An 18854-nucleotide genomic window follows, 5' to 3' on the forward strand; every position below is an offset into this window, starting at 1 on the left:
CCAGTGTAGAAAGCTGTGTGTCTGGAGGTGAGTGCCAGGGTAGAAAGCTGTGTGTCTGTAGGTAAGTGCCAGTGTAGAAAGCTGTGTGTCTGTAGTTAAGTGCCAGTGTAGAAAGCTGTGTGTCTGTAGGTAAGTGCCAGTGTAGAAAGCTGTGTGTCTGTAGGTAAGTGCCAGTGTAGAAAGCTGTGTGTCTGTAGGTAAGTGCCATTGTAGAAAGCTGTGTGTCTGGAGGTGAGTGACAGTGTAGAAAGCTGTGTGTCTGTAGGTAAGTGCCAGTGTTGAAAGCTGTGTGTCTGTAGGTGAGTGCCAGTGTAGAAAGCTGTGTGTCTGTAGGTGAGTGCCAGTGTAGAAAGCTGTGTGTCTGTAAGTGAGTGCCAGTGTAGAAATCTGTGTGTCTGTAGGTAAGTGCCAGTGTAGAAAGCTGTGTGTCTGTAGGTAAGTGCCAGTGTAGAAAGCTGTGTGTCTGTAGGTAAGTGCCAGTGTAGAAAGCTGTATGTCTGTAGGTGAGTGCCAGTGTAGAAAGCTGTGTGTCTGTAGGTAAGTGCCAGTGTAGAAAGCTGTGTGTCTGTAGGTGAGTGCCAGTGTAGAAAGCTGTGTGTCTGTAGGTGAGTGCCAGTGTAGAAAGCTGTGTGTCTGTAGGTAAGTGCCAGTGTAGAAAGCTGTGTTTCTGTAGGTGAGTGCCAGTGTAGAAAGCTGTGTGTCTGTTGGTAAGTGCCAGTGTAGAAAGCTGTGTGTCTGCAGGTGAGTGCCAGTATAGAAAGCTGTGTGTCTGTAGGTGAGTGCCAGTGTAGAAAGCTGTGTGTCTGTAGGTGAGTGCCAGTGTAGAAAGCTGTCTGTCTGTCTGTAGGTGAGTGCCAGTGTAGAAAGCTGTGTGTCTGCAGGTAAGTGCCAGTGTAGAAAGCTGTGTGTCTGTAGGTAAGTGCCAGTTTAGAAAGCTGTGTGTCTGTAGGTAAGTGCCAGTGTAGAAAGCTGTGTGTCTGTAGGTAAGTGCCATTGTAGAAAGCTGTGTGTCTGTAGGTGCGTGCCAGTGTAGAAAGCTGTGTGTCTGTATGTAAGTGCCAGTGTAGAAAGCTGTGTGTCTGTAGGTAAGTGCCAGTGTAGAAAGCTGTGTGTCTGTAGGTGAGTGCCAGTGTAGAAAGCTGTGTGTCTGTAGGTGAGTGCCAGTGTAGAAAGCTGTGTGTCTGTAGGTGAGTGCCAGTGTAGAAAGCTGTGTGTCTGGAGGTAAGTGCCAGTGTAGAAAGCTGTGTGTCTGGAGGTAAGTGCCAGTGTAGAAAGCTGTGTGTCTGTAGTTAAGTGCCAGTGTAGAAAGCTGTGTGTCTGTAGGTAAGTGCCAGTGTAGAAAGCTGTGTGTCTGTAGATAAGTGCCAGTGTAGAAAGCTGTGTGTCTGTAGGTAAGTGCCAGTTTAGAAAGCTGTGTGTCTGTAGGTAAGTGCCAGTGTAGAAAGCTGTGTGTCTGGAGGTGAGTGCCAGTGAAGAAAGCTGTGTGTCTGTAGATAAGTGCCAGTGTAGAAAGCTGTGTGTCTGTAGGTAAGTGCCATTGTAGAAAGCTGTGTGTCTGGAGGTGAGTGCCAGTGTAGAGAGCTGTGTGTCTGTAGGTGAGTGCCAGTGTAGAAAGCTGTGTGTCTGTAGGTGAGTGCCAGTGTAGAAAGCTGTGTGTCTGTAGGTGAGTGCCAGTGTAGAAATCTGTGTGTCTGTAGGTAAGTGCCAGTGTAGAAAGCTGTGTGTCTGTAGGTAAGTGCCAGTGTAGAAAGCTGTGTGTCTGTAGTTAAGTGCCAGTGTAGAAAGCTGTGTGTCTGTAGGTAAGTGCCAGTGTAGAAAGCTTTGTGTCTGTAGGTAAGTGCCAGTGTAGAAAGCTGTGTGTCTGGAGGTAAGTGCCAGTGTAGAAAGCTGTGTGTCTGTAGTTAAGTGCCAGTGTAGAAAGCTGTGTGTCTGTAGGTAAGTGCCAGTGTAGAAAGCTGTGTGTCTGTAGGTAAGTGCCAGTGTAGAAAGCTGTGTGTCTGTAGGTAAGTGCCATTGTAGAAAGCTGTGTGTCTGGAGGTGAGTGCCAGTGTAGAGAGCTGTGTGTCTGTAGGTGAGTGCCAGTGTAGAAAGCTGTGTGTCTGTAGGTGAGTGCCAGTGTAGAAAGCTGTGTGTCTGTAGGTGAGTGCCAGTGTAGAAATCTGTGTGTCTGTAGGTAAGTGCCAGTGTAGAAAGCTGTGTGTCTGTAGGTAAGTGCCAGTGTAGAAAGCTGTGTGTCTGTAGGTAAGTGCCAGTGTAGAAAGCTGTGTGTCTGGAGGTGAGTGCCAGGGTAGAAAGCTGTGTGTCTGTAGGTAAGTGCCAGTGTAGAAAGCTGTGTGTCTGTAGTTAAGTGCCAGTGTAAAAAGCTGTGTGTCTGTAGGTAAGTGCCAGTGTAGAAAGCTGTGTGTCTGTAGGTAAGTGCCAGTGTAGAAAGCTGTGTGTCTGTAGGTAAGTGCCATTGTAGAAAGCTGTGTGTCTGGAGGTGAGTGACAGTGTAGAAAGCTGTGTGTCTGTAGGTGAGTGCCAGTGTAGAAAGCTGTGTGTCTGTAGGTAAGTGCCAGTGTAGAAAGCTGTGTGTCTGTAGGTAAGTGCCAGTGTAGAAAGCTGTGTGTCTGTAGGTAAGTGCCAGTGTAGAAAGCTGTATGTCTGTAGGTGAGTGCCAGTGTAGAAAGCTGTGTGTCTGTAGGTAAGTGCCAGTGTAGAAAGCTGTGTGTCTGTAGGTGAGTGCCAGTGTAGAAAGCTGTGTGTCTGTAGGTGAGGGCCAGTGTAGAAAGCTGTGTGTCTGCAGGTGAGTGCCAGTGTAGAAAGCTGTGTGTCTGTAGGTGAGTGCCAGTGTAGAAAGCTGTGTGTCTGTAGGTGAGTGCCAGTGTAGAAAGCTGTCTGTCTGTCTGTAGGTGAGTGCCAGTGTAGAAAGCTGTGTGTCTGTAGGTGAGTGCCAGTGTAGAAAGCTGTGTGTCTGTAGGTAAGTGCCAGTGTAGAAAGCTGTGTTTCTGTAGGTGAGTGCCAGTGTAGAAAGCTGTGTGTCTGTTGGTAAGTGCCAGTGTAGAAAGCTGTGTGTCTGCAGGTGAGTGCCAGTATAGAAAGCTGTGTGTCTGTAGGTGAGTGCCAGTGTAGAAAGCTGTGTGTCTGTAGGTGAGTGCCAGTGTAGAAAGCTGTCTGTCTGTCTGTAGGTGAGTGCCAGTGTAGAAAGCTGTGTGTCTGCAGGTAAGTGCCAGTGTAGAAAGCTGTGTGTCTGTAGGTAAGTGCCAGTTTAGAAAGCTGTGTGTCTGTAGGTAAGTGCCAGTGTAGAAAGCTGTGTGTCTGTAGGTGAGTGCCAGTGTAGAAAGCTGTGTGTCTGGAGGTGAGTGCCAGTGTAGAAAGCTGTGTGTCTGTTGGTAAGTGCCAGTGTAGAAAGCTGTGTGTCTGTAGGTGAGTGCCAGTGTAGAAAGCTGTGTGTCTGTAGGTAAGTGCCAGTGTAGAAAGCTGTGTGTCTGTAGGTGAGTGCCAGTGTAGAAAGCTGTGTGTCTGTAGGTGAGTGCCAGTGTAGAAAGCTGTGTGTCTGTAGGTGAGTGCCAGTGTAGAAAGCTGTGTGTCTGTAGGTAAGTGCCAGTGTAGAAAGCTGTGTGTCTGTAGGTAAGTGCCAGTCTAGAAAGCTGTGTGTCTGTAGGTGAGTGCCAGTGTAGAAAGCTGTGTGTCTGTAGATAAGTGCCAGTGTAGAAAGCTGTGTGTCTGTAGGTGAGTGCCAGTGTAGAAAGCTGTGTGTCTGTAGGTGAGTGCCAGTGTAGAAAGCTGTGTGTCTGTAGGTGAGTGCCAGTGTAGAAAGCTGTGTGTCTGTAGGTAAGTGCCAGTGTAGAAAGCTGTGTGTCTGTAGGTAAGTGCCAGTCTAGAAAGCTGTGTGTCTGTAGGTGAGTGCCAGTGTAGAAAGCTGTGTGTCTGTAGATAAGTGCCAGTGTAGAAAGCTGTGTGTCTGTAGGTGAGTGCCAGTGTAGAAAGCTGTGTGTCTGTAGGTAAGTGCCAGTGTAGAAAGCTGTGTGTCTGTAGGTGAGTGCCAGTGTAGAAAGCTGTGTGTCTGTAGGTAAGTGCCAGTGTAGAAAGCTGTGTGTCTGTAGGTGAGTGCCAGTGTAGAAAGCTGTGTGTCTGTAGGTGAGTGCCAGTGTAGAAAGCTGTGTGTCTGTAGGTAAGTGCCAGTGTAGAAAGCTGTGTGTCTGTAGGTGAGTGCCAGTGTAGAAAGCTGTGTGTCTGTAGGTAAGTGCCAGTGTAGAAAGCTGTGTGTCTGTAGGTAAGTGCCAGTCTAGAAAGCTGTGTGTCTGTAGGTGAGTGCCAGTGTAGAAAGCTGTGTGTCTGTAGATAAGTGCCAGTGTAGAAAGCTGTGTGTCTGTAGGTGAGTGCCAGTGTAGAAAGCTGTGTGTCTGTAGGTGAGTGCCAGTGTAGAAAGCTGTGTGTCTGTAGGTGAGTGCCAGTGTAGAAAGCTGTGTGTCTGTAGGTAAGTGCCAGTGTAGAAAGCTGTGTGTCTGTAGGTAAGTGCCAGTCTAGAAAGCTGTGTGTCTGTAAGTGAGTGCCAGTGTAGAAAGCTGTGTGTCTGTAGATAAGTGCCAGTGTAGAAAGCTGTGTGTCTGTAGGTGAGTGCCAGTGTAGAAAGCTGTGTGTCTGTAGGTAAGTGCCAGTGTATTAATTGCCTAAAATTAATAGCGCATCAAAGAAAATCACTGAGGTTGAAACATTTATGAGTCAACATTTACATTGTAACATTTAAAACAATCTTTTAAAATGTAACAAACAAGGGTAATTTAAATGTGTTGGCAGAAAAAAAAAGTAACAAAGCAGACAAAACTGATTAAAACAAAACAAGTTTTAATGACAAATTCGGCAACATTGTAGAGTTTTGTAAACATTTGACACTTAGGCTATGTTCATACAGTAATTAAACGGACTGTGTTGTATAGCGTTCTCCTGACTTTAAAAAACAAAATGTTAAAAACATGGTTAAGTGCAAGTTACAAAACCGAAACTTTGTGTTTTTCTTTACACACACTAAATTATATATGACGATTTAAACCACATAACATCGTGCTACTTGAGCGAATCAACATACACAAAATAATCTGAAGAACTAGAACAGGATAAACAAGAAGAAAATCGTAAGCAACTTTTTATCCATCTAGACTAGAGTGTTGTGCGCATGCAAGCACACTCACACACACACACACCAAACGCACACACACAATGATCTGGCCCGTGAGCAGAAAACTAGTTATTTGTTGAAGGCCAGTGTCGTGCATCTTGTTGCAGTTTCAACACTCATGGTTTGTCTTTGTTGTGTAAAAACCTGTCCATATGCAAAAACTGCTCGTTTTGCATCCACAGAGTTTGGTGGAATTGACAAAAAAACAGCGTGCAATTTTTGCCACATTTCGGAATCTGATTTCATACCTCACCCAGAAATCAACAATATTGACATTTTTCACGGTAGGCAGTCAAATACACGATTTCTGTGAAATTTGTGAAATCATGAATTTTCTGTGGCCCTAGTTATACAATGAGTCACGAGTGATCCGTCACTTGCAGCCTCTGTGGAGTAGCAGTTAGAGCCCTGTGTTCCTGACTGGAGGGTTGTGAATTCAATCCCAGCTGGGGGGCACGTTGCTGCTTTACCTAGATTGCTCCAGTTAAAAACCCGACTATATAAATGGGTAATTGTAAGTTGGCCTGGATAAGTGTGTCTGCTAAAAAAAAATAATAATAATATGCGTGTTTGGTTGGTACTTGGATGGGAGACTGTCTGGCAATACCAAGTACCTCAAACTTTTCTTTGAAGTTGTACTTGTTTAATTAACAAATAGTAGATTAAACAGCAAAAATGAGCTGATTTATTTTTAATGTATTGATGCCAGCTCGCTGCGCTCATCTTAAATAATTCCCACCTCGCTTTGCTCGCCTTAAAAAAGATTCCCGGGTCGCTGGGCTCGCCAGCTACTCACTGATGTTCAACACCACAGAGATAACATGGACATAAACAAACAAGACAGCTGCTTCTGCATCCAGCGCTCAAAGAACATCACAGACATCTGCAGAGCGTTTTGAGATGTTACAGTAATAAAATAACGACTCGGGTCGCATGATCGAGGAGTTTGGTGATGAAACGAGTGATCAGGAGATGATTTATCGGTACGCACGACTATGAAGAGGTATGTGATAAATACAGCGAACAAGGAGCGGGGCTGGAGAAGCAGTACTGAGAGTCCTGTTGATATGCAGAGACTTTTAAACCCGTTTTACTGTGAAAAAAATACTTTTAAACAGCGCGTCTAAAATAAACTGCGTGTGTGAAAATAAAGATGCGCTGAATAAATAGAGACGTGCTGAATAAATGGACCGCTAAGGGTTAAACTATTATCAAGAAATGTTTCTTCCCTGAGTTGTATCATTACTGTGCACTTTGTTTGGATTTGTTTTAAAATCTACCATTTCCCTGAAATGTAAGTTTTGTTAAACATGAAGGTCTGTCAGGCCCAATCAAGGACTCAGTTCCTCAGACCACAGTGAAATCAAACACAATGTCCTTTCAGCTCATGTTGTACAGCAGGTGACATTATCCAGGTAATTCCCTTTTTGATGGCAGGTTTAACATGGAAAAGAAAAACATTAAACAAAAATCAATTAACCCTCACAGGGTGTGACTGAATGCAAAATATGTTTCCATTACATCTTTTGAATGTACTTAATGCATTACAGGGTTAACATGGATAAATCTACCCCAGTCTCATAATGATGCTCATTGGATTTCTCCAAACACCTGTATTATCTGCACATGTATATAATCTGTACCTAACCATGTGATTGTTATTCTCAGAATAAATGTGTATTCCAGTTAAGAATGTGTAAATACATTGTGAGGCTCCTCACTGGCCCTGGCTGCTTTCTGCTTCACACAGGCTTGCTTCAGTGTGCTGCCTTTCTGACTCATCCTGACTTCCTCCTTCACATTCTCTGTGGTACCACACCTCAATATATTAAACTGTAAGAAAATGTAACTCGGGAATTTTTTAATTGAATTTTAGTTTGGGAAACATGAATCTGGTTACAGACACTGTGACTCAAATAAGTTCACAAATAAACATATTTTTTTAAAACAAAAACAGTCTGCACTCGTGTATTGGTTAGCCACATCTAAAATGTAGAACAGACTTCAGCGCGTGCAGACAGAGATATACATGCTGTATGAATACGGGACTGAAAATAACCAGAGGATTGAAGCACAGTTACATTGTTTACATGGGTCTAAGAGGATGAATACAGCCCATGATTTTTAAACAGCTGCATTTCACTTCGTTTTACAAGCTTGCGTGTTTTTTAACAACTTCATCTTCACAGCAGACTAGTTCATCAAGGCAACTAACGTATGAAAAAATAACATTTATATGAAATAAATTACATATGATTTCTACTGAAACCGGGGGTGTCGCATACAGTAAATCTGTATAATTTATTAATATATCAAACTTATATATATTAAAGTATCTAAATCAATAGGTTTTAAATCTAAAGGTCATTTAATGTTTGATTGTGAGACCCCATATATACACAGTTCCATGAACACATACATTTCAATAATATAGCATGGCGATCCTGTGTGAGACAAAGTATAGGATTTCTATCTGTGGAAGAAGTGGCTCAGCTGTTTATTGTACAGGTCTGGTCTGTTGTCAGTCTTCCACTAGCTTCATTACTCAGTCCTTACCTAGTTTCACATTTACTCTGTGTAACCCCCAACTGCCTGTAGCTGCAGAACTTAGGCTGTGGTTTTCCAACTTTGCTATGCTTAACCCGACACGAGCGCTTGTTCTGCTTTTATATATCAGATGCTTGTGGTTTCTGTTCTCACATGTATGTAGATACGTGCAAGATTGTCTGTTTGTCTCTTTCTCAGAAAACCATATTTCCATACTCCTCACATCTCACACGTTCCTTTGTGGTATTGTCAGCCACCTTCAGTTATGTGAAAAGTTCAATAGAGAGTCCAGTTCATTATTATTATTATTATTATTATTATTATTATTATTATTATTATTATGCTGATGCGCTGGGGAGACAGCCCTGTGGTTGATCCCCGGAGCCAGCATCGCAGCCGTTGTGTGTGCTGATGCTCTGGGGAGGCAAAATAAGCTGATCCCTTATTTTTATTAATTAGTCATTTAGCAGACGCTTTTATCCAAAGCGACTTCCCGAGACTAGTGGCTGAACTATGCATCACAACTGCTGCTGCTGCTGCAGAGTCACTTACAATAGGACCTCGGTTTACTTCTCATCCGAAGGACGCCACTAAACTTACCAGTTCAATATTCCACTTACCTCGGATCATGTTCAGAGCCCTGAGGTATCCCTGTTCATCTGGGCCGCCTTCTGTCAGACATAAAGAGTTAGGGTGAGCTCAAAGGTCCAGTATGGGTCTTGTATGAAGGATAGCAGTGACTTTATGGCTGTGGTGGTTTATGTTGGTAATAGTTGTGGGTTAGGTAGTAAAATATGAAACAGTATGTGAAAAATATAATAACAGAGCATCGACATGCATTATAAATATCATGTAGTATTACATCTGATAGGTAAAAGCTTCATCTTTCATATATTCATTTTAAATCTCCTGTAGAGAGGAGGTCATCCATGTTCTTTTGAGTTTTGTGGACTTTATACATATCTTATTACCAGAGAAAGCTGTGTGTCTGTAGGTAAGTGCCAGTGTAGAAAGCTGTGTGTCTGGAGGTGAGTGCCAGTGTAGAAAGCTGTGTGTCTGTAGGTAAGTGCCAGTGTAGAAAGCTGTGTGTCTGTAGGTGAGTGCCAGTGTAGAAAGCTGTGTGTCTGTAGGTGAGTGCCAGTGTAGAAAGCTGTGTGTCTGTAGGTGAGTGCCAGTGTAGAAAGCTGTGTGTCTGTAGGTAAGTGCCAGTGTAGAAAGCTGTGTGTCTGTAGGAGAGTGCCAGTGTAGAAAGCTGTGTGTCTGTAGGTGAGTGCCAGTGTAGAAAGCTGTGTGTCTGTAGGTAAGTGCCAGTGTAGAGGTTCCTGATGGAAGGGGGGAATCTTTTTAAAAGGGGTAGTGGGGCACCATTGAAAACTTCAAACACCAGTGTGGCAGAGCAGGGCTCTGCCCTTGTAAATATTGGCAGGGATGGGGTTAAATTCTCCTCCCTGCCCAGGTTTATTGTGTCAGGTGGGAATCATTACCAATCAATCAGCACCCAGCCACCTGTCATAAAAGGAGGCCTCAGCTCCTCAGTAGAGAGAGGTAGCTGAGGAAGCAAGGGTGGTTTTCTTTGTGTGCTGGTTTTGGTTAATTTTGCAATCCAGTGAAGGCAAAGTTCAGCCTGGAAGCCTTATTTTGTAAGTTTTACTTTGTGTTTATTGTTTCTGTTTTAAGAACCTTTTTGTTTGGCCCTCGTGCCTGATTATTTTATGTTTTCTATTTAATAAAAGTCTTTTGTTTGAACTGCAGTCTATCTCTGAGCCTCATCCCTTGCACCATCCTGTCACAACCAGGTTTTCAATACACAATCTAGAACTGTACATAAACATAAGCCATATTGGCTAGCTTATCATAAGGGAACATATTGTGTTCTATCTATATATAGCCCCACATGCACCACAGTAGTGAGAATGTTTGTTGTTATGTATGGTGTGCCTTCATGGACGTTGCTGGACGCGCAACAGGAGATGCGTTGCTAGGCAACTAATTGAGTATGTAGGCTCAGCCAGTGCTGTCCTGATTGGGGGGTCCTGGTTGGCTGGGGGCCGTGCCCAGGAAAGCAGCATGCAGCTCAAAAAGAGTCTGCGCCACAGCTCGGGGCTGAAACATTAAACATAACTTAATTTGGAGAGAAAAAATAAATAAAAAATGGCCACCCTTCTTAAATATAATCCTTCATATTTTTTAGCCTTAATTCTTGTCATAAAATATGACCAGCCAAAACAGTTTATATGAAATAAATGACACGATTTCTACTTAAAACGGGGGTTTGCTGGTTTTAAAGCATTTATTTTTGTATTTATTTTAAATCTGGTCTCTGCTGCTACAGCATTTTGCCCAGGACTACAATTCCACAATAGACTGCAGAGATGATGCATGTCTAAGGAAACAAGCAAAGTGGGAATCAAAAGGATTGTTATTAAAATGACATTCTAATGTTCATTCACACATATATTTAGCCTTGCTTCAGGCCTCAAGTAGACAGAAATAAAGTAACTCTCTATAATTTATTCATTTATCAAACTATCAAATATATATTAAATTATCTAAATCAATAGGTTTTAAATCTAAAGGTAATTTAATGTTTGATTTTGAGACCCCATATATACACAGTTCCATGAACACATACATTTCAATAATATAGCATGGCGATCCTGTGTGAGACAAAGTATAGGATTTCAATCTCTGGAAGAAGTGGCTCAGCTGTTTATTGTACAGCTCTGGTCTGTTGTCAGTCTTCCACTAGCTTCATTACTCAGTCCTTACCTAGTTTCACATGCACTCTTTGTAACCCCCAACTGCATGTAGTTGCTGAACTTTGGCTGTGTGGTTTCACTTTTGTTATGCTTAACCCGACACGAGTGCTTGTTCTGCTTTTACCTATCAGATGCATGTGGTTTCTGTTCTCACATGTATGTAGATACGTGCAAGATGGTCTGTTTGTCTCTTTCTCAGAAAACCATATTTCCATACTCCTCACATCTCACACGTTCCTTTGTGGTATTGTCAGCCACCTTCAGTTATGTGAAAAGTTCAATAGAGAGTCCAGTTCATTATTATTATTATTATTATTATTATTATTATTATTATTATTATTATTATTATTATTATTATTATTATTATTATTATTATCATTATAATTCTGGTCACTCTTCTTTCTAGAGCAGCAATATCCTTTTTGTAACGGGGTGACCAGAACTGAACACAATATTCTAGGTGAGGTCTTACTAATGCATTGTAAAGTTTTAACATTACTTCCCTTGATTTAAATTCAACACTTCTCACAATATATCCGAGCATCTAGTTGGCCTTTTTTTATAGCTTCCCCACATTGTCTAGAGCAGGGGTGTCAAACTCCAGTCCTCGAGGGCCGCAGGGTCTTCTGGTTTTCATTCCAACTTAAGCTCTCAATTAACATCATTGATCTAATTATTTGTTGAATTTGACATATTTAATATTTTTTCAAAGTTGTTTACAGTTGATGGTTTTAAAAATGCACTTGATTCAAGGTACACCACCTATGAAACACTGAAGAGAAGTGTTAAATGTGTCCAGTTAATGAATAATTAGACCAATTAAGTAAATGAGAGCTCGGGTGGAACGAAAGCCAGAAGACACTGCGGCCCTGCAGGGATTGAGTTTGACACCCCTGGTCTAGAGGAAGACATTTCTGAGTCAACATAAACTCCTAGGTCTTTTTCATAGTTCCCTTCTTCATTTTCAGTATCTCCCATATGATATTTATGTGACAGGGTGACTGAAATGCCACTCATGCAATCGTTTTATAAGCACTTTTATTTTGAGCATGTTTCTAGACAATGTGTGTGTTTTTTCTCACTTTTTGATGTATACTATATTGGAGCACGTTTTTATAATTGTATGTTTTATTATTATTATTATTATTATTATTATTATTATTATTATTATTATTTGCACGTTTTGATTTTACACGTTTTGCTTTGTCACGAAGAGGATTGTATGTTTTGTTTAGGCACGGGCTGTACGAGTTGGGCTAGCTGTGGTGAGAGCGAGGCTTCTGGGAGGTGTAGTTTTGCTGTCATTATTTACGAGGAGACTAATGATTTGATCAGATACAGGTGGAAATAATTTAGATCAGCGGACAATAGGTCGGTAGTACAGAAAGGCAGGGAACGTTTCTGTATTCAACAGGAAGAAGAAAACAACAGAGAAAAAAGCGGAGAGGACAAAGAGAAGAGAAGAAAGGAAGAGTGAAAGTGAAAGCAGCCTCGGGACGCGAGCGGCGTGGATCTGTATTTGGAATCAATTACGGAAGCAGCAACAGGGACGGGAGCGGCGTGGATCCGAGTCTGGAACAAAACACAGTAATAACTGCAGAGTAATGCGAACCAGGCGAGCTTAACAGAAATACAGGAAGTTATTACTGTCTTGTGTGTTTTTGTTTGTTTGTTTATCATTCGGTTTGTTAACCCCTCTGTTTTTAGTTATTTATGCAGTTTTTATCCCCCAGTGCTCTCCCTGGGTCTGGTGCACTTCTGTATTTGCTTTTGATTTAGTTTGATCTCGTTTGATTTATAAGGAGCTCCTGCATTTCAATTAGAAGCCAATGGAGTGTTCGTGCTGTTTTTAGTAATGATGTGTCTATTGTGTTTCCTTTTTATCTATATTGTAGCAAATAATTAAGCTTAGTGTTTTTAAAGGGAAGGTAGGCCAGTTTTACTTGTGTTTTTGAAACTGCCGTGAACACGTTTACTCTTGTCTCCATAGAAATAGAGGGGGCCACGCAGGACCAGTCCAGGCTGCTGCAGAACCACCCTGACACCAATCCCTTTCATCCCTGACACGAATCCCCTTCATGGTCCTGGAAGAACGGTTACTTCGGTGCTGCAGCAAGTGGGCGTGGCCTAAATCATTTTTTCTACTTTTCGGTGTAGTTTTTTTTTATTTGCTACTTTTCCACCCTTGTCGTAATGTGGGTGGTGATCGGTTGGTTTTAAACATTTTGTTTTATATTTTATAAAAAATAAAATCTATTTTAAAGTGTTAGCGCTTGTGCTGTCTGTCCCTGGGTGTGCTGGTCTCTGATCCTGCATCCTGCTGTCGCAATATTTAACGAACCTGTGTAAAGTAAACATTGGTACACGTAATAGTTATACTGGGTCCTGGTGACCACAACCACCAGGTGGCGTAGTCAGCTACAATTGGGTGTGACCCGTGACAACCTGGTGACATTCTGAAGATCCTATTGGTGGTTTTTAGTTCCGTTGTAATTCCCGTACACATAAAAACCATATGCTTACTATCTAGGAAAAGATTTAGTTCCAGTTTCTCTTGCAGAGGAATTACAAACACGCAAGTCACAGTGAGGTGGGAAAAAAACATAAGCGAGTAGAATGTATTGTAGTTTTCGGAGGTCATTTTTGGGACAGAAAACATCTACATCACACTCGTGGACTCCACTGCCACACCAGCATTGTCCTGCCCCTTAACAAGCAATACACAGTATTGGTTGACAGCAGTGTGGAGTAGTGGTTAGGGCTCTGGACTCTTGACCGGAGGGTCGTGGGTTCAGTCCCTGGTAGGGGACACTGCTGTTGTACCCTTGAGCAAGGTACTTTACCTAGATTGCTCCAGTAAAAACCAAACTGTATAAATGGGTAATTGTATGTTAAAACAATGTGATATCTTGTAACAATTGTAAGTCGCCCTGGATAAGGGCGTCTGCTAAGAAATAAATAATAATAATACACACTCCTGATTCGCTGGTACAGTACTCCCCTGACCTTCCAACTCCCACCTAATAGGCTCTCGGTAACTGTCATAGCCACACATGCTGCTACATACAGGTAGGCTACCGTATTACAGAAAATAAGCAGCCGCTTGACTTCTAAAATGTCATGAGTCATGGAATAAAATATCGGCAGCGTTTGAAAGTCGTATTAATAAAGATCGCCCTCGTATAAAGGCTGCACTCTTAAGCGCTGCAGTCATCTTGATCAATTTAAAATAAACGCAGCAGAGCCAAATTGAAGTAATACGGTAATACAGGGTAGTAACAGCATTTACTAATGTGTTATAAACACTGAATAGATGATATAAGAAATCTGCAATAAATGAAAATATAAAACTGTATATTAGCTGTAAACATATCAGGACAAATCACATTAAACACACATGATTTACACTTCAATGTCTGAGTCATTTATTTTGTATCTTAAATTAATCTGCTTATTGAAAAAGGTTTTTCATTATTTGTACAAAAAATGGAAACACCTGCCATAGCAGTGTCAATATAGTGTAGGGCCTCCATGAGCAGCCAGCACGGCTCTGATTGGACGTGGCAGGTAGTGATTCTGCAAGGTGCTTTTTAAATTGTGCTGGAGGGATACGGGACCATTCCTCAATGATTACCAGCCTCTAATTCCTTCAGGTTGTGTTGTATTGGGGGTGGAAATCTGCAGTCAAGTCAGAATGGCCCATACATAGAGAGAGTCACATCACTTTAGAGACTGTTCCTTGTGAAAAAGACTCAGTAGTAATTTGTGCCGCCTTGAAAATGGAAACATCTGCCAACCAAGCACCTCTTATCAGCCCTCTATCAAAAGTCTGTCAGATCTGTCGCCCTGTGGTCCCATCGTGACTGAAACAGACTTGTGCCAAGGAGATGCATCTTTTACACATCACAGAATACATGTCAGGGATACCATTTCAATCAGGCTGTGGATGACACAAAAGTGTGTGCTGCATGTAGCAGGTTTTCCAATGTTTTTGTCCCATTTTGTCACCATTGAAAAAATCTAGAACTGAAAGTGAAAAATGAAGGGGTTAAAATACCTCCAACACCAAGATATTATCACCCCCTGCTGGTAGAAACAAAGAACTGCAGTTTAGTCTCCTCAATACAAGGGCGTGCGTGTGTCTGCGTGCGTGCGTGCGTCTGTTAAACAATAATCTAGACAATGACAAGCATTATTTATATAATTTAGCTACATCTGGTAAATCTATAAACCTGGAGCTTCATGCATACCTTTATACAGGAAATCAATAGATACAGGATGCCTTTTCCTTGTGTTATTATTATTATTATTATTATTATTATTTTGTTTGTAAATTATCTCATTGGATTTCTGAAATGGTTGGATAATTACCCTCACAAGCACTCCATTAGATGCAGTCTGTCTACTTGTTATGCAGTTCAGTTGCAATATTTATTTATTTTTGCTTATTTTAACTATAATGTGAGTGAAATATCATCACAAGAAAGAAGACATTTCCATGGATATCGTAAATCAAATTGCATTACATGTGCAATCTGCCCACAGCGGAAAAGAAGGAACATGTTTAAAGTCTGGGCTTTGTCGCCCTCTTCAGGACAAACTCTGCAGCTGCACAAAGTATTGTTACAGGGATTCTTTTTACTTGGTTTCAATTGGAAATGTTGGGCCAGATTCACAAAACCTTCAGCACTGTTTTTATTAAATGCACTGTTTTATTAAATGCACTGTTTTATTAAATACAAGCACAGTTCATTTTAACCGTAATAATACTTATAATCAGATTTTACATTAAAAACAAAACTTTTATATTTAAATAAGCATGTCGTTTAATAACCATTTTTTACATTCATGTACACTATTTAATGTAAAATTTTTTTCATGTACTTTCTTTAAATGTTTTGTAAAGTTTTAATTTTCAATAAATGTTTTGTTCTGCGCCTCCTTCTGAAATGAACATAAACTAAGTGGACTGTCAACAGCAGCTGCTCTCTGGAAACGTGAAGTGAACAAAAAAGCTTTGGAGAAAATGTTAAACACACATAAAAGATATTCTACTATAACAATGACCACACAGTGCTGCTTTAACTAAACAATACCAGCAGACCAGCCTATTTCATACAGGTCTTTGTAACTAAAGAATACCAGCAGACCAGCCTATTTCATACAGGTCTTTGTAACTAAACAATACCAGCAGACCAGCCTATTTCATGCAGGTCTTTGTCCAGTGACTGCTGGGTCTGATGTAAGAAGAAAAAAACAGAGCGATTCAGCCTATTGTATCTTTCAAAGGTTTGCCTGCCAGTTGAAGGAGCCAATGATAGCAGGGTAATACTATTGTGAAGCTGCTCAAAGAACACTACAGGTACAGTCCTGAATCCTCCCAGAAGCTGAGGGTGTGAAGTATAGAAGAACTGAAATGTCCGCTCTGGATAGACAAACACCAAAAAGATAACAAAGTTACAAACTGAATGAAAGGAGACAGGACAATATTGTGGGATCAAATAAAAGCAGGTTTTTCACATCTTCAGCGTGCCCAGCTGGCACGAGCCCATGAGGCTCTGTTGTCTTCAGAGCGTGAGCTCGGGTTCAAATGATTTCAGTTGCTTCTCGACTCTGGGATCAAGCTATCAGACACTTCTAGATGGTTAGTCAAGCTAACAGCCCCTAAAAGACTAAAACATCCCAGCAGTGTGGAGTAGTGGTTAGGGCTCTGGACTCTTGACCGGAGGGTTGTGGGTTCAATCCCCAGTGGGGGACACTGCTGTTGTACCCTTGAGCAAGGTACTTTACCTAGATTGCTCCAGTAATAACCCAACTGTATAAATGGGTAATTGTATGTAAAAATAATGTGATATCTGTAAAATGTGAAATAATGTATAATGTGATACGTTGTAACAATTGTAAGTCGCCCTGGATAAGGGCGTCTGCTAAGAAATAAATAATAATAATAATAATAATAATAAAACACATGAAAGCCCCGTGCAGCCAGTCTACGCAGGCTAAGTGCTTGAGAAAGAGAGAGGGAGAGAGGTGTAAAGGGAAGGGATGTATATCTACTGCTCATGAACACACTGCTCCCAGGAAGGAAACCCACTGATCCTCAACTACTGCTCCTAGTGATCTCACACAGCTCCAATCCTCCAAGTCCACAGCTTGAGTTGCAATCTGGTTTCTTAGCTTCTCACACGGCACAGCACACAGCTCCCAACTTACAGCTCCCAGCTCCAGCAAAGTTCATCTCCAGCACCCCCTCCTCAACACTCCCCACCCCACACTGTATACTCTCAATCCATCACTTCTCATTAACAGCACCCCCTCCTCAACACTCCCCACCCCACACTGTATACTCTCAATCCATCACTTCTCATTAACAGCACCCCCTCCTCAACACTCCCCACCCCACACTGTATACTCTCAATCCATCACTTCTCATTAACAGCACCCCCTCCTCAACACTCCCCACCCCACACTGTATACTCCCAATCCATCACTTCTCATTAACAGCACCCCCTCCTCAACACTCCCCACCCCACACTGTATACTCCCAATCCATCACTTCTCATTAACAGCACCCCCTCCTCAACACTCCCCACCCCACACTGTATACTCTCAATCCATCACTTCTCATTAACAGCACCCCCTCCTCAACACTCCCCACCCCACACTGTATACTCTCAATCCATCACTTCTCATTAACAGCACCCCCTCCTCAACACTCCCCACCCCACACTGTATACTCCCAATCCATCACTTCTCATTAACAGCACCCCCTCCTCAACACTCCCCACCCCACACTGTATACTCCCAATCCATCACTTCTCATTAACAGCACCCCCTCCTCAACACTCCCCACCCCACACTGTATACTCCCAATCCATCACTTCTCATTAACAGCACCCCCTCCTCAACACTCCCCACCCCACACTGTATACTCTCAATCCATCACTTCTCATTAACAGCACCCCCTCCTCAACACTCCCCACCCCACACTGTATACTCCCAATCCATCACTTCTCATTAACAGCACCCCCTCCTCAACACTCCCCACCCCACACTGTATACTCTCAATCCATCACTTCTCATTAACAGCACCCCCTCCTCAACACTCCCCACCCCACACTGTATACTCTCAATCCATCACTTCTCATTAACAGCACCCCCTCCTCAACACTCCCCACCCCACACTGTATACTCCCAATCCATCACTTCTCATTAACAGCACCCCCTCCTCAACACTCCCCACCCCACACTGTATACTCCCAATCCATCACTTCTCATTAACAGCACCCCCTCCTCAACACTCCCCACCCCACACTGTATACTCTCAATCCATCACTTCTCATTAACAGCACCCCCTCCTCAACACTCCCCACCCCACACTGTATACTCTCAATCCATCACTTCTCATTAACAGCACCCCCTCCTCAACACTCCCCACCCCACACTGTATACTCCCAATCCATCACTTCTCATTAACAGCACCCCCTCCTCAACACTCCCCACCCCACACTGTATACTCCCAATCCATCACTTCTCATTAACAGCACCCCCTCCTCAACACTCCCCACCCCACACTGTATACTCCCAATCCATCACTTCTCATTAACAGCACCCCCTCCTCAACACTCCCCACCCCACACTGTATACTCTCAATCCATCACTTCTCATTAACAGCACCCCCTCCTCAACACTCCCCACCCCACACTGTATACTCCCAATCCATCACTTCTCATTAACAGCACCCCCTCCTCAACACTCCCCACCCCACACTGTATACTCTCAATCCATCACTTCTCATTAACAGCACCCCCTCCTCAACACTCCCCACCCCACACTGTATACTCTCAATCCATCACTTCTCATTAACAGCACCCCCTCCTCAACACTCCCCACCCCACACTGTATACTCTCAATCCAGGCTCGTATTATTCTATTCTGACTGACAACACTTTTCATATCTTCTGAACGTTTTCCCCCAATTCAAAGCTGTTAAACACAGCCAGCAGAACAAAGAAAACTGCAGCCCATCGTAATTGATTCTAATAAACGTAACTGTTACACGCTGCCAGCGTATGTTTAAAATACAACATTAATACAGCATTTAGATTTCAAGACCACGTCACTTTAACATACTTTGCATAAAATATTTTCTAAACAAAGTTGTTAAAGCAGGAGAAAGGCAGACACGAATCAAGCGCACCCTATCCACTTCATCTGTTCAACTTAATAAATGAACATCAGAATCATTCGATACCGTTCTGTTCATACGAAACGGATCTGTTTAATATAAAAGAAGCAATTCAGACAGACTTCAGTTCTGGAGCAGGAACATTACTGAGCTGTATGTCTTGAAGCAAAGCTGACTGATGGGAAACCGACACCGGTGTTAT

At 42.4% G+C, this 18854-nt stretch overlaps 1 long non-coding RNA gene across 1 annotated transcript; it reads left to right on the top strand.

The window, feature by feature from the left end:
* Positions 1 to 11636: 11636 nt before the first annotated feature.
* Positions 11637 to 13871, top strand: LOC131723058 (uncharacterized). Its single transcript, XR_009320119.1, has 2 exons — positions 11637 to 12051; positions 12455 to 13871. It is a non-coding gene; the product is annotated as an uncharacterized LOC131723058 (long non-coding RNA).
* Positions 13872 to 18854: the final 4983 nt, after the last annotated feature.

Source organism: Acipenser ruthenus, chromosome 52 (genome assembly GCF_902713425.1).
Source record: "Acipenser ruthenus chromosome 52, fAciRut3.2 maternal haplotype, whole genome shotgun sequence".
Taxonomy (NCBI): Eukaryota; Metazoa; Chordata; class Actinopteri; order Acipenseriformes; family Acipenseridae; genus Acipenser; species Acipenser ruthenus.